General features: G+C 35.8%; 1 protein-coding gene across 3 annotated transcripts in view; it reads left to right on the forward strand.

Annotated features, from left to right (window-relative positions):
* LOC148281955 (uncharacterized) overlaps positions 1-12,464 on the forward strand; it is a 375,794-nt gene that overhangs the window by 199,100 nt on the left and 164,230 nt on the right. For all 3 annotated transcript variants that reach the window (XM_088225821.1, XM_088225820.1, XM_088225819.1), the window contains one exon: positions 2,742-2,856. The gene's annotated coding sequence lies outside the window, so the exon portion shown is untranslated. The remainder of the gene's footprint in view (positions 1-2,741; positions 2,857-12,464) is intronic.

Genomic DNA, 12,464 nt, shown 5'->3' on the forward strand with positions numbered 1-12,464 from the left:
ATCAAATCAAAATGGCGGACTTCAAACGCCGACTGGCGTTTAAATCCTAAATTTCAACGCATGTGAGTGGTCATTGTGATTCATGTCCCGGTCAAAATAAAAATCGGATGATATTTGCCACCACACATTATATTTTGTAAAATAAACGTCAAAATAATACCAACATTCAACTAAATTATCTTTTGCCGAGGCATACAAATATGCCAGTGGATTCTATGCATTCGGTTATAGAAGAAAGTACATTTAAAAAAAACATAATTTGGGCTCCGTCACAGTAGTCTACAGTTTTTTTCAGTTCTTACGAAGATTTTGGTAGATGTAGCGCTACATCTGAAAAATACTCCAAAGAAAATCTGACTGGAAAAATAAGTCGTATACGGATTGCTATGATCAAAAAATCTGCAACAAATTAAATAAATGTTAACTATTTCACGTATCCAGAAACACACGGCAAATATATTTTGGTACAAGGCACAACATTATATAAATCTCGCGTGCCTATACCAAAGTATGATGATATGGTCAAATTATGTTCCAATCATGTTATACCTCAAAGACATAGGGCTGAATTTAAATATCTTCCATATAACAATGAAATGGGCACTTATAGAATAGAAGATTGATGCGGTGTTAACATGATCGACAATTACGTAAGGGCAGGGTGATCAGTGGTACGCTCCAGATTCTTGAATCTAGTAGTGGAATATATTTGATGGGATACAGATGACGCGAGAGAAGGAGCTCAGGGTGAAGGAGATTAACGCTATATGGGAATGTAAATGGAGGAGTATAGGAGTAGAGAAAAGGGAGAATAACACCAATGGCTAAATCTCTCGGGGTTGTATACCCAAACGAGTAGGTAGTTGTATCGCTAATTTGTACTAGTCCTTCGAGTTAATCTTATTTCTAAATGTAATTGAATAAAAATATTATTTGTTCGTATTTTACTATAAAGCCTTAAAATCAACATAAATAATAATAATTATTTTAATATTGATTGATTTGGTGTTTATTTTGTAAAACTCCATATTTAAACTTATAATTAGAAATCAAACACTGATTTGAGTCTACTGAATACTTTATTTTATTTTTACAAATATAAACATATAAATTAAAACTTCGTGACAATTGTTTCGCCTTATTAGGGCATTTTCAAACGAATGTCATATGTCAAACGTGTTCAAACGAATGTCATTCGTTTGAAAATGCCCTAATAAGGCGAAACAATTGTCACGAAGTTTTATTTTTAAATGTTTATATTTGTAAAAATAAAATAAAGTATTCAGTAGACTCAAATCAGTGTTTGATTTCTAATTATAAAATTATTTTAATAGTATGAATACATTAAATAAAAATAATTTTGTTCCTAAACTATCTATTGTTACCACATTAAGTCAATTTTCTTAGTATACCGATCGGATTTTGAAACAATTATCCTTAAAAATATTGAAGGCATTTTTATTTATTGCCCAAAAAAAATTATGTTCAAAACTCGTTTATTTATCGTAGCTGCTCCAAATTTAATTTACTTTGTCGCCATTTAGATATTTTTAATACAAAATTTTGTGACTGAAAAAAAAAACTTTTTGAAACACTGTAAAATGAAATATTTGTCAGTGAGTAATAAGTGTATGTGCCTTTAAATATGTTTATTTTATTATGATATCAAAATTTTGAATTGATCAACTATATTATGAAAATCCCTCTTCTCCACTTCTCTACTCTATTTCCTCATCCCTTAACCTTCCTACGAGTTCTTTTTTTTTCTCATGTCCTATATAATATTAACATATTACAACAGATATGAAAAACATTTTAGAGAAGGTAATATAGAAGTCTAGGCATCTACACGGCTTATGACTTGTCAATGGCTGGTTTAAGTGGCCACTTTACACACTGTGTAACATTTACCATTCTGCCTATATTTGAACATCTATATTCCTTCAATTCCTTCACCTGTCGATGTTTGTGAAGTTAAAGAGCTGAAACCTTTATTTATGCGGATGAGATTCATCTAATTGAATTATTTCACCTACATACTAGGCAACGCCTGAAAATATTATTTTTTCAATTTCAATACTTCTTCATGGACCAGGTAATTTATCAACAATATTTTGTAATATGTTGTATTATGTTAATATAAACAGCTCCCCAGGGAGTTGAATCCAGTCCTTGTCTACAAAATTTTGGATAATCTCAAAATATTTTACTTTACTATTATATTATTTTACTAAAGCTTGTGTAGCTTCGAAACCGATCGGTAAAAAAACAATTTACAAATAAAAAAGTTGTTAAAAACATTTAAATTTGTTGCAACAGAGAGGGAAAACATTTTTAAGAAGGGAATATGGGAGTCTAGGCATTTACAGGGCTTATGACCTGTCATTGGCTGGTCAACAGATGGAAGAGTTGAGGAAACGTGGATGTTCAAAGACAGGCAGAATGGTGAATGTGACACAGTGTGTAAAGTGGCCACTTAAACCAGCCAATGACAAGTCATAAGCCCTGTAAATGCCTAGACTCCCATGTTCTCTTCTCAAAAATGTTTTCCCTCTCTGTTGCAACAAGTTTAAATATGAACAACTCCCTATGGAAAAAATCCAGCTAGTCTGCAAGCATTTGAACATACTCGAAACATTGTTGGGTTAAAAACATGTTTTATTTTAATTTTAAAATGTTTAAATTGCTTATTCATATTTATGCCTTAAATGTTTTATAAGTTGTTGTTTCTATTATTTCAGACGGGCGCACCTCCGAAATTGTTTGGAAAATTTAAAAGACATAGTGCCTCTTGGACCCGAAGCCTCGAGGCATACCACATTAGGATTATTAACCAAAGCTAAAAAATTTATAAAGGTAAGAATTTGATTCTCTTCCATCTTCCATCACAGCCAAGGACATTCAACCTTCTGTCTTGTGTATAGATAAGATAGCTCCATCAATTATTATCTCGTCTTAACTGTTGTGTGTAATGTAATTCTACAAACAGAAAGTTACAAAATGGAAATAAACTTTGAACGCTCGAGCTCCTCCTACTGCCGAATTGAATGCTTTGTTGAAATGTTCCTTTGAAATGTCTTAACGTTTCACGAATATGTACCATTGAAATTAATCATTTACACGAGTTTTGGTTATCTATTATTATATGATCTCGAACTGACTGATATTATTATTCAATATCTCCAAATAATATTGTATCAAACCTCCTTTAAATTGTGTTCCAATAATCTTTTCATACAAACATTTTCCAGAGTAGGAATAAGAATAATATCCGAACTAGTATGTTTCGTTCCGTTGAATTTAGTAATGGTGTAATGCAATTCTTTCATAATACATTTTAAAATACAACATTCACATCTCTGGTGGTAAGTGGGAAGTTTATATTAAAAAAGAAAAGCTGTTTTATTTGATTAATGCAAAATTTCACCGTTTTGTGTGGCTCGAGTGATTTTTACTCACGAAGCTTTCGGTAGCTTTACGAATTCAGCCATTTCCTCAACTGCACATAACCATATTGCAAAATATATTTCCGGTTTCCAGTAGCTTTCAGGCCCACTTTAAATATTTCCATAAAATTTCACTTAAACAGTTCACATGAATCAACAATTCGCGGTTCCATTACCGCGTCCTGAGCATGAAAGCTCGACCTTGAGGAGTACTTTGATTATGCAATATCCGGTTTCATGTTTCCACCACCAGAGGTGCTTCCGGTATACCGTACACCCCCCCTGTATACACTGCACCTCCATTAATATGTATATAACACACACCTGCAAGTACGTTGTTCCGAATCCACCCCTTCCCGTGCTTAGTATGCATTGCAACTGTTCAAAATGCAAATCACCGCAGTAAATTTTAAAATAATTGTATTTTTTTGATCCCGTGGAAATGCACCATTAATTTTGTAGTCGTCAAATAAAGTCATTATTATATAAATAAGGGTTCACCGATTTTAAATTTACCCATTTCATTTATTTTAGTTGATTCTGATCTGATGTATGTATCAAATTCTGATTTCTGTATTTATTTACCGCGTTTTAATGGAATCATTCGTCTACTCCGATTACTTCTATCTTTTTGTTTTCGGTTAAACAATATTAATTTTTCAATGTGTATTTTTATGTGTATTTTCGCCTGCTCTCAGGTAAAAATACGAATAAGGAAATCAAGTGCAAATAAGTCTAACTCGTTGTGTGACGGTTGGCGCGTTCCTCTACCATTCTTAAGATCGTGGGTTCGATTCCTGTCAGGGTGGACGTGAAATATTGATTTTAAAGGTTGTTTAAACTGCAATATTTCATTGGTCCCGGACTTGCACCTGAAGCGTTGGACTTCCTTCATGTAACAAATCGGTAGTCAGATGGCAGAAGGGACCATCTGTATTTTTTTCTGTTTTTTAATTTTTTTAAAGTTTTAATTAATATTTCAGTATATACGCATAGAAAAAAAAAAACACCTTAATTGAAAATGGTAATTCATTGTTGAAAAGCAACATTAAAATATTTTAGTTTCGGGATTGAAGTCTTGAAATTGAGTCGTATTTCAGCTCTCCTGAACATTTTTGAAAATTACAGATGGTCCCTTCTGCCATCTGACAACCGCAATGATCGAAATACACCGCATTTGTAAAAAAATGCAGTGCTCTATGCACCACTGGATGCGAAAAGGGGAATGATGATAATGACGAAATTATTTAAACACGATGCGATTTATTTTAGTCCCCTTTCTAGTAGTGATTCAAAAAGTCATTTTCCGCGCGGTATATTTCCTTTCCCAAAACATTAGCGATTACCCCATCCGCGCGCTGTGGTATAATTTGTTGGCGTAGCGTATAAACTGTGTTCTTGAAACGGGCTCCTTAATATTCCGAACTTTTAATTCGTAGGTAATAATGTAATTGGATACACATGAACGCAAGATTTTATGGGCATTTATCATCGAAATGTACACTCATAAATGACAATAATATCTTAATAAATAACTCGCACACGGGACACTAATACCCGGCTACCAGATCTTATCAGCACATGGCGACTTACGTGTTTATGTGAGCATGTGTTTCGCTGGATAACATCTATTGTTATTTATGATATTAATCTAATTTTGTCGCCCTGTTGGGCCGTGGCTTGGCCGCGTTACGCGCCTCGTGCGTTTACGAGTCCATTGCTTCTGGTCATTTTGTTTTACGCGTGTTTGTGTCCCCCCGTTTATTGTGTTTTTCTCTTCTTACATTTCTCATTACGACATGTGTTCCTGGCAGTTTGTTCGGCTTCCAGGTGTAGTCGGACACGTCGCGATAACGCCCTTTAGTTATTTTTTATTCGATATTCGCGAAGCAGTTGTGTCAACTATCCATTCCGACGACAGTGTGGGGTGGAATCTGCCGTGGCCTGTGCAATTGGTAACCTTAATGGAAATTATCAATGAGCCCTATGACAGTAAATTAGCCTTAACGTCTTGGCATTTGAATTTAGTTCAATATTCATGGTGGCCTTTTGTTCGTGATGTCGGAATACCTACTGGCGGGGCGGGGGCGGTAGCCACATGACACGGCTGGGTGGGAAGTGAAGGGAAGGTATTATTAGTATTTGGCATTGGAAACGTTTGACATGGTGGCGTGTTCCTCCCCTTCCCCCCCGTCGCTTCATGCGCCGCCGCACCCGAGTAATAAATATATCACTTCAATTTCGGAATGCCAGCTGAATGGGGCCAGGAATGTGTCATCTTTTTACCCGCGATAAGCGACAGAATATCGAATGTTATTTTTTCTTCATACACGCGTAAGTGACTCCGTATTTCCATGTGCCAGTTTTGGATCCAACTCCGAATATTTCAGTGCGTTATTTTGTAATATCGATAGGCAGTAACTAAAAATTTATAACTTTCACAAAGTTTTGAAACCAAACCTTAGTTTTGATTCAGCGAAATTGATTCGTTACATCTAATTATTTATATCACATTAAGTGAAGTGTATATTACCCATAAACACAATGGCCCGCCTCGTGCCAGGGCCAGCTCCAGGGCCCATGCACCGTTATGAGGTTCGGAAAGAGATTGGGGATATATAACGGTTATTCGTTTCAGTTTCAGGGTAAAGTTATTCTAGTAAATTGTCACAACGCAACGTTTCAATTAGTTATGGAGCTAAGAGATTGTTAAGTTTATTTATGTAAACATTTGTCTAACAAGAGAAAACCAATTATTTTGAAGAGTTTATTTATACGTTTCTAGAATTGAAAGTTTGCGCATATATTATGTAGGTATGCAGTGTCAATTATTGTCACTATTTCAACATCCAATCTACCTAGCCTCGCTTACTCTATCTCAGTCTTCCTTAATTACCCGTCACAACTTACAACTAGACCACTAGTGTCCATCCGCGTGATGATTTAGTTAATCGCCGCGCCGTGTTATATTTATTGTCCATTCAACGGCGCCAGTGGTGCCAGGAGCTCGCTGCGGAAGATCTTCCGCCTAACGCATTTTGATGCCGCATCCTTAGTGTCAAGTGATGGATTCAATCAAGTGCCGTAGGAACGAGAAAGGCTGGAACAAATTAGTGGCTTCCCTTTCAGTCCATCTTCCGTGTTAGAGTTTTTTAATTTTTTTATTTATGGGAGTTGCAGTATTATTGACCTTGCTAATGTGCAAGGTTTATATTTTACAAGTTGATTTTGTTTCCTGGCTATCTTTATTTAAGAAGTGTTGGAAAAAAGTGGGAATTTTGGCTGTGGACCGTTATAGGAACTTCTCCTCATTTGCTTAATGAAGAGAAAACCATAGGAAACTAATTCAAGAGAAACCGGACTATTGATAAACATCAGCAGGTCTTCCGTTCCACTTGAAGAGATGACGGCATTCTGTGTCCTGTTATCATTTACTTTCCTTTTTTTTATAGTATATTTGAACCCCTGTATTTAGTAGCCTTACGTGTCATGTATAAGGCTAAGGTACTCGGAAAAAATCCTTTTTGTTTGTCTTGGAAATGGAATGTTTGATCACTGATTTTGGTTTACTACCTTTATGAGTCCTATCACCATTGTTGCAAAGTCCAAGAACGATGGCGCGTGATAACTACTTTTAACGACAGCGTGAATATCTGTTAAGGATATTCTATTTTTCCTGCATTCTGCTTCATGATTATGGCGTTGTAAACTAAAAAATGGGCATTGAAATAACAGATGTTTGATACTCTGTGAAAAAATATCATCGCATGGATAATAGTCATCATTTATTAATTTAAACCTATGTAGGCAACTTTTCATAGCTCCGTGTCCGGTAAAAATTCGGGTAGTTTCGAAAGTACTTTGGTGATGACGACGGAAGTTTGCTGCATCAGCCTTATTATCTGTACTATACTACCTCTTGTGATAAGTCACTGTGACTTATTACGGAATGGATGAGCCTTAGATCCTCACCGACGCTTCTGCATCGCGCCTCCGAGTTGTCTTTCGACGCTGAAAAGGGGGCAATGCATCGACAAGTGGGGAACATCTTGAGGGGTTTCATCATTACATAGCCAGCAGATGATCTCGGAAAGTTTAAGGTTTTGTTAGAGTTCTCATTTTCATTAAATTACAGTCCACTTCGCTCAATGATATCGTAGAAGCTCTAGGGCTTCGCTTCCGCTATTTCGCGCCCCGCATCCGCATGGAAAATTCGTTTTCCCCGCCAATAAGTAAAATAACTCGCAGTTTTTGACTTGTCGTTCTATCGAACTGAGCCATCGATGCGTTGTTTGATTTATGGCGTTAGCATTTCCATACAAATTGCGTATGTAACGCGTATTTCTCAACTCGCATTGTTATTCGCTTTCTTTTTGAGCAACGACGCTGCTAAGATTGTATGTAGTAATGGTAAGTAGGTTCTCAGTTCTCGGTTCTCGGTTCTCGCCTTTCCGCCTGCAAATTACATCATGAATTTTAATCTTCATTTTATTAAGGCCTCTTCACACGTTATCAGCCGTCACAAAATCCACCCTAAATTTCCCAGTGGATATCATTATAAAAATAAAATATGAATTGCTCGTCTACTTTGCCCTGCACTTAATACGTTATTTGCTCAGTTGAAACCCTCAATATGCGAGGGTTGTTCCTTGAGACGCGTCCTGAATTATTCAAATAACGTGCAAGTACGGTATTCACCTAATAAGCGACGTTTTGTTTTTACCGCTTCGCAATTTATGAAATGTTTTCTTTTGTATCTGTGGCCTTATGCTGTAACTAATTCATTTCGTAAATTCATTCGCATCGTATGAGAGGGAAAAGGGCGAAATATGGTTTTGATCGCGCTAGAATGAGACGGATAATGGATATATGACGAACGAAATAACTTACGAAACGACATTATGACAGAATAAGCCCGCTGTATTCCCCGGTAACTGTGCTACATTAAGTTTAAAAATAAAGTATGAATCAATACTGTCTTCTGTTTGAAAGTTTTTGTTTATCATATAGCGAAATCGGCTTTGCTGGATAAACAATAATAAAATGTGCTGCTCCATTCTTACGACTTGGTTCGAATTTATTTCCTAATTTTCTTTCTTCGCGTATTGTGGCTTGTGGCATGCTCCCCCCACCCCTTCTTCTCCTACCCCCTCCCCCGCCGCCGCTCACCCCCCCCCTCTCGTGTAGCCCTTCCACTCACATTTGATAGACACTGATAACCGGAATGGATGATCATAAAAGTAAATTAAGTGAAGAATACTGAAACGGAAACTGCTTGTTCACTTTACGCGCAGCCGGAGTAGGCTTTATGTGAATTATAAATACGGGCGTATTTCAAGTACTGTTGATATAACATTAGGTCACTCGATTATTCTTGCACCGGTATTGTCTTTGTACGTTATTTTTACTATTTATCGACTAGCAAATATGTAACATGTCATTTGTTTTCCGATTCCTCGCAATGACAAATCGTTGTATTCTAAAAGACCGACATTTTTTTTCTAATCTGCTCCTATAGGTGTTTAAATGTGTAAAGTAAAATGAATACCCTCTAATCTTTCATCTAATCAGAATCATTTTTGTTTTAGAATAAAACCAGTTTAAAAAATTACATAAAAAAATGCATTATGCATTTTCAAAATACTTAATGCTATAAGTGATGTCCCATCTCTGTTGCAATCAATTTCTTTTCATGTTTCCAACCGTGTCACCAGAACTCAAAATCTGCTATTTATAAAATCTTCTAAGAGCAACTTTGGTTTTTATGCCCCAATGTCCAGAATGTGTGGGTTAGTCAATTCATTACACGACTTGGAATTCTTTGGGATAGATCTTCCGGCTTTTCGTAGATCTTTTCGTGACTAAACACTGTGAGATGAAGTTGGATTGGCATGGTTTAGCTCGAAGTCTTAGGTCTTTCGTTTTTATGAATATATTGTATATAATTATTGTTTTGCCCTTGTTTGTCTTTGCTAAATAGTTTTATGTTCTTTTTGTTCAGTTTCTTGCATTAATGTTTCTTTATGTAACTGTTGTAATTGGCTTAGGCCGTATATATAATAAATAAATAAAAAGCTTTTTTAAGTACGTTGATGAATAAAAATGTGTGTTTTATACATTTGTGTAAAATCTTTTTTTTTAACGACAAACGATAATGTGTTTCGTTTATCTATGTTTATGGAATAAAATCTCGCTATCAAAAATATTTTAAAAATTAGGAAGATACTTAGCTTATATTTGTTTTGTTTATTTTAGACACTATCGATGCTCAATATTCCGAGTGTATTTTGTTGAACAAAGCGTATTTTCCAACTGAAAATAACAACAACGTTACTGTTACACGATGAATATTTTAACAACTATTGTTTCATATTATTAAGTAACATCAATTCTCCTTTTCCTTACCCATCGCCTTTTCAGGATTGTATTTTAAATTATCTCCTTCATGGATTAAATGGAAGTTGGAAACAGCCAATTAATATTAGTAACTAAGACTGAAATGGCTTTATTTGGGAAATACGGGCGGTCGTTCTGGAAATTTTCTCGTTGAAGGAGGAAGCCAAACATTTCTTTGTTCCCCGAATATTTATCTTTTTAAAATATTTTTCGTTATCTAGACTTTTCTCTTACTTTAATTTGTTAAAGAAATCAACAGAGAGACGGATAATATAATTAAATAATTTGTTGATGCGACGTACTCATTGTTAAGCATCTTCTATTGTATTGTAGGAGTCTATCATGACGCGGAAAATACGAGTGGATGTTTGGAAAAGCACGAACAGCCGAAAACTGAACTCCGACGTTATCAAATTTGGTATTGTGATGTTTTATTGATTCATCACTGTAAGAAAATCTTAAAATACATAATTACGTATTATTATATCACATTCTTACATTCGTGATTTATGAAATTATGAGAATGTAAACACTTTAAGCCCAATTAGCGGATAAACGCTCAAATTACTAGTTAATAATCTTAAGTAAATACTTGTTTGAAAGTGAATTTCAATAGAAATTCAAGTAACTTCATTGTTACCAAATATCTCTTGTGTGGCGCAGAACAAAGGGACCCCTCATGAAAATTGACATGCCAGATATTGCAATCCAAGTGTATATCGCAGACAGTAGCGAAGCTACTAGCAGTCCAATTATAGGAGGGTTGCGTACCGGCAGCGCGCAGCGCCGGCACTAGAGACGATAGACTAGAGATATGCTGAAGTGTAATAAGGCATCGATCCGGAAGATTCTCTCTGGCTTTTACGATTCTGACATATAACTTCACTACTTTATATTGATAGGGGCGAGATATCAACACTGAGCCTTCTAAAGTGATGAGAAATACACTCCTCGACCCCATTGCATACGGCGGTGGTTTTGATTCTAGCTCTACGAAAGAATAACCTTTACTTACTCATAGCTACTGAAGTCTTGCGTGTACAAAAAGTCCTTTTCTTTTCTCAACGTATTGTATGTAATATGATTGTATCCCGTCATTATTTGTTATAAATTTTCTACCCCGCATTAAAAACACTCGCGGAAAAAGCCGCTCTGATTAAAATGAAATTTTAATTTAGTTAAGTAGCACTTCTGCTCTGAAAACCAACGTAAAGTCGACCGTAAGCCTTGTATTTGTACTTTGTACGTAGGTTATTTTGTTTTCACTTTGTATATTGGCAAATTCCTGAGATGCGTTTCGGTATGGAATTGATATGTTTATCGAGTCTCGGCTTATATAGCGGCGGGGTGGTATATCCAGATATCGGCGGGGGTGGCAATCTGTTTATCCAGGGGTCCACAGGGTTAAGTTGTTCGTGAAATCAACTCCCAAAAGGGGGATGTTTTGTCGCCTTCCAGATTCCCCTTTATCTTCTTTGTTTGCCTACTGGAAATTTTATCGTCTTCCTAGAACAAATAACACATTTTTTGCGAAACATTGAAATTTCCGCATTTCTATACATAATCTTGGCTTTTCTTTTCTTGACATTGTTAAATCTTAGAAAAGCTCAACCGCAGAATTGCGTGGCTTTTTACTGACTTATGTTCAAATACGACTCATAATTTTCATTATTTATTTATTAAATCGACATATTAAAAAAAAAAAAAAATGAAATAATCAGTTGACGATCTACGCAATACGTAAAATATGAGTTTTTTTTCATTATTATTTTAACAATTTACTATGTTCTAATATGATTTATGCAAGAGGTTAGAAGTGGTTTACATATTAATTATTTCAACCCTTATCGTGCAAAACTAAAAGAATTTGTTTTACACATTTGATGGTTAAAAAAGCTTCAGAATCCCAAAAAAATTTCCCAAGTGAACGGAGATATTCTGAATCAGGTAGAAGAATTTGTGTATCTGGAAAATATGATTTCTAGGGATGGAAAGACTTAAAAAGATATAATAAAAGGAGGGTGAGTTCCGGGAACAGGGTGAACAGTGCACTGAAATCTACCTTGGCAAACACACGTTTTTCGCAGGAGGCAAAACTACCAGTTCACAATAGAGTTCTAGTACCCACCCTTATGTATGGGGGCGATGTGTGGAATGATAATGAAGAAAGTAGATTGAATGCTGTCAAAATTGGGTCTCTCATGCGAATGTGTGGTAAAACGATGCCAATGATAGGAGCATTAATGTTGAGATCCGTGAACTATCTAAGGCTGAGACAAGCATTATCGACAGAATCATGAAAGGGTTACTGCGTTGGTTTGGACATGTAGAGCCAATGAACAGCGAAAGAATGACTAGTAGGATCTACGATGTGAATGTTGATGGATGCAGAAAACAAAGAAGACCCAGAAGGACTTGGTACAATCAAGTCCATCAAATACTTGAAGATGATGGACATGTCAAGAGTAGGAAAAATCGGCGTGCGTAGAGGAAGCGAGGTCTGTATGCAAAGAGAGGGTGATGTGGCGTTCTATCCTCTCTGCCTACCCCTACGGGGAAACGGTTTGATGGTTTGTTTTGTTTATTTTGTTTTAACTGTGTATTTTATTTGCCGCTTTAGTG

Source organism: Micrasema longulum, unplaced genomic scaffold, assembly GCF_059751315.1.
Source record: "Micrasema longulum isolate JH-2025_06_02 unplaced genomic scaffold, ASM5975131v1 h1tg000389l, whole genome shotgun sequence".
In the NCBI taxonomy this organism is placed as follows: domain Eukaryota; kingdom Metazoa; phylum Arthropoda; class Insecta; order Trichoptera; family Brachycentridae; genus Micrasema; species Micrasema longulum.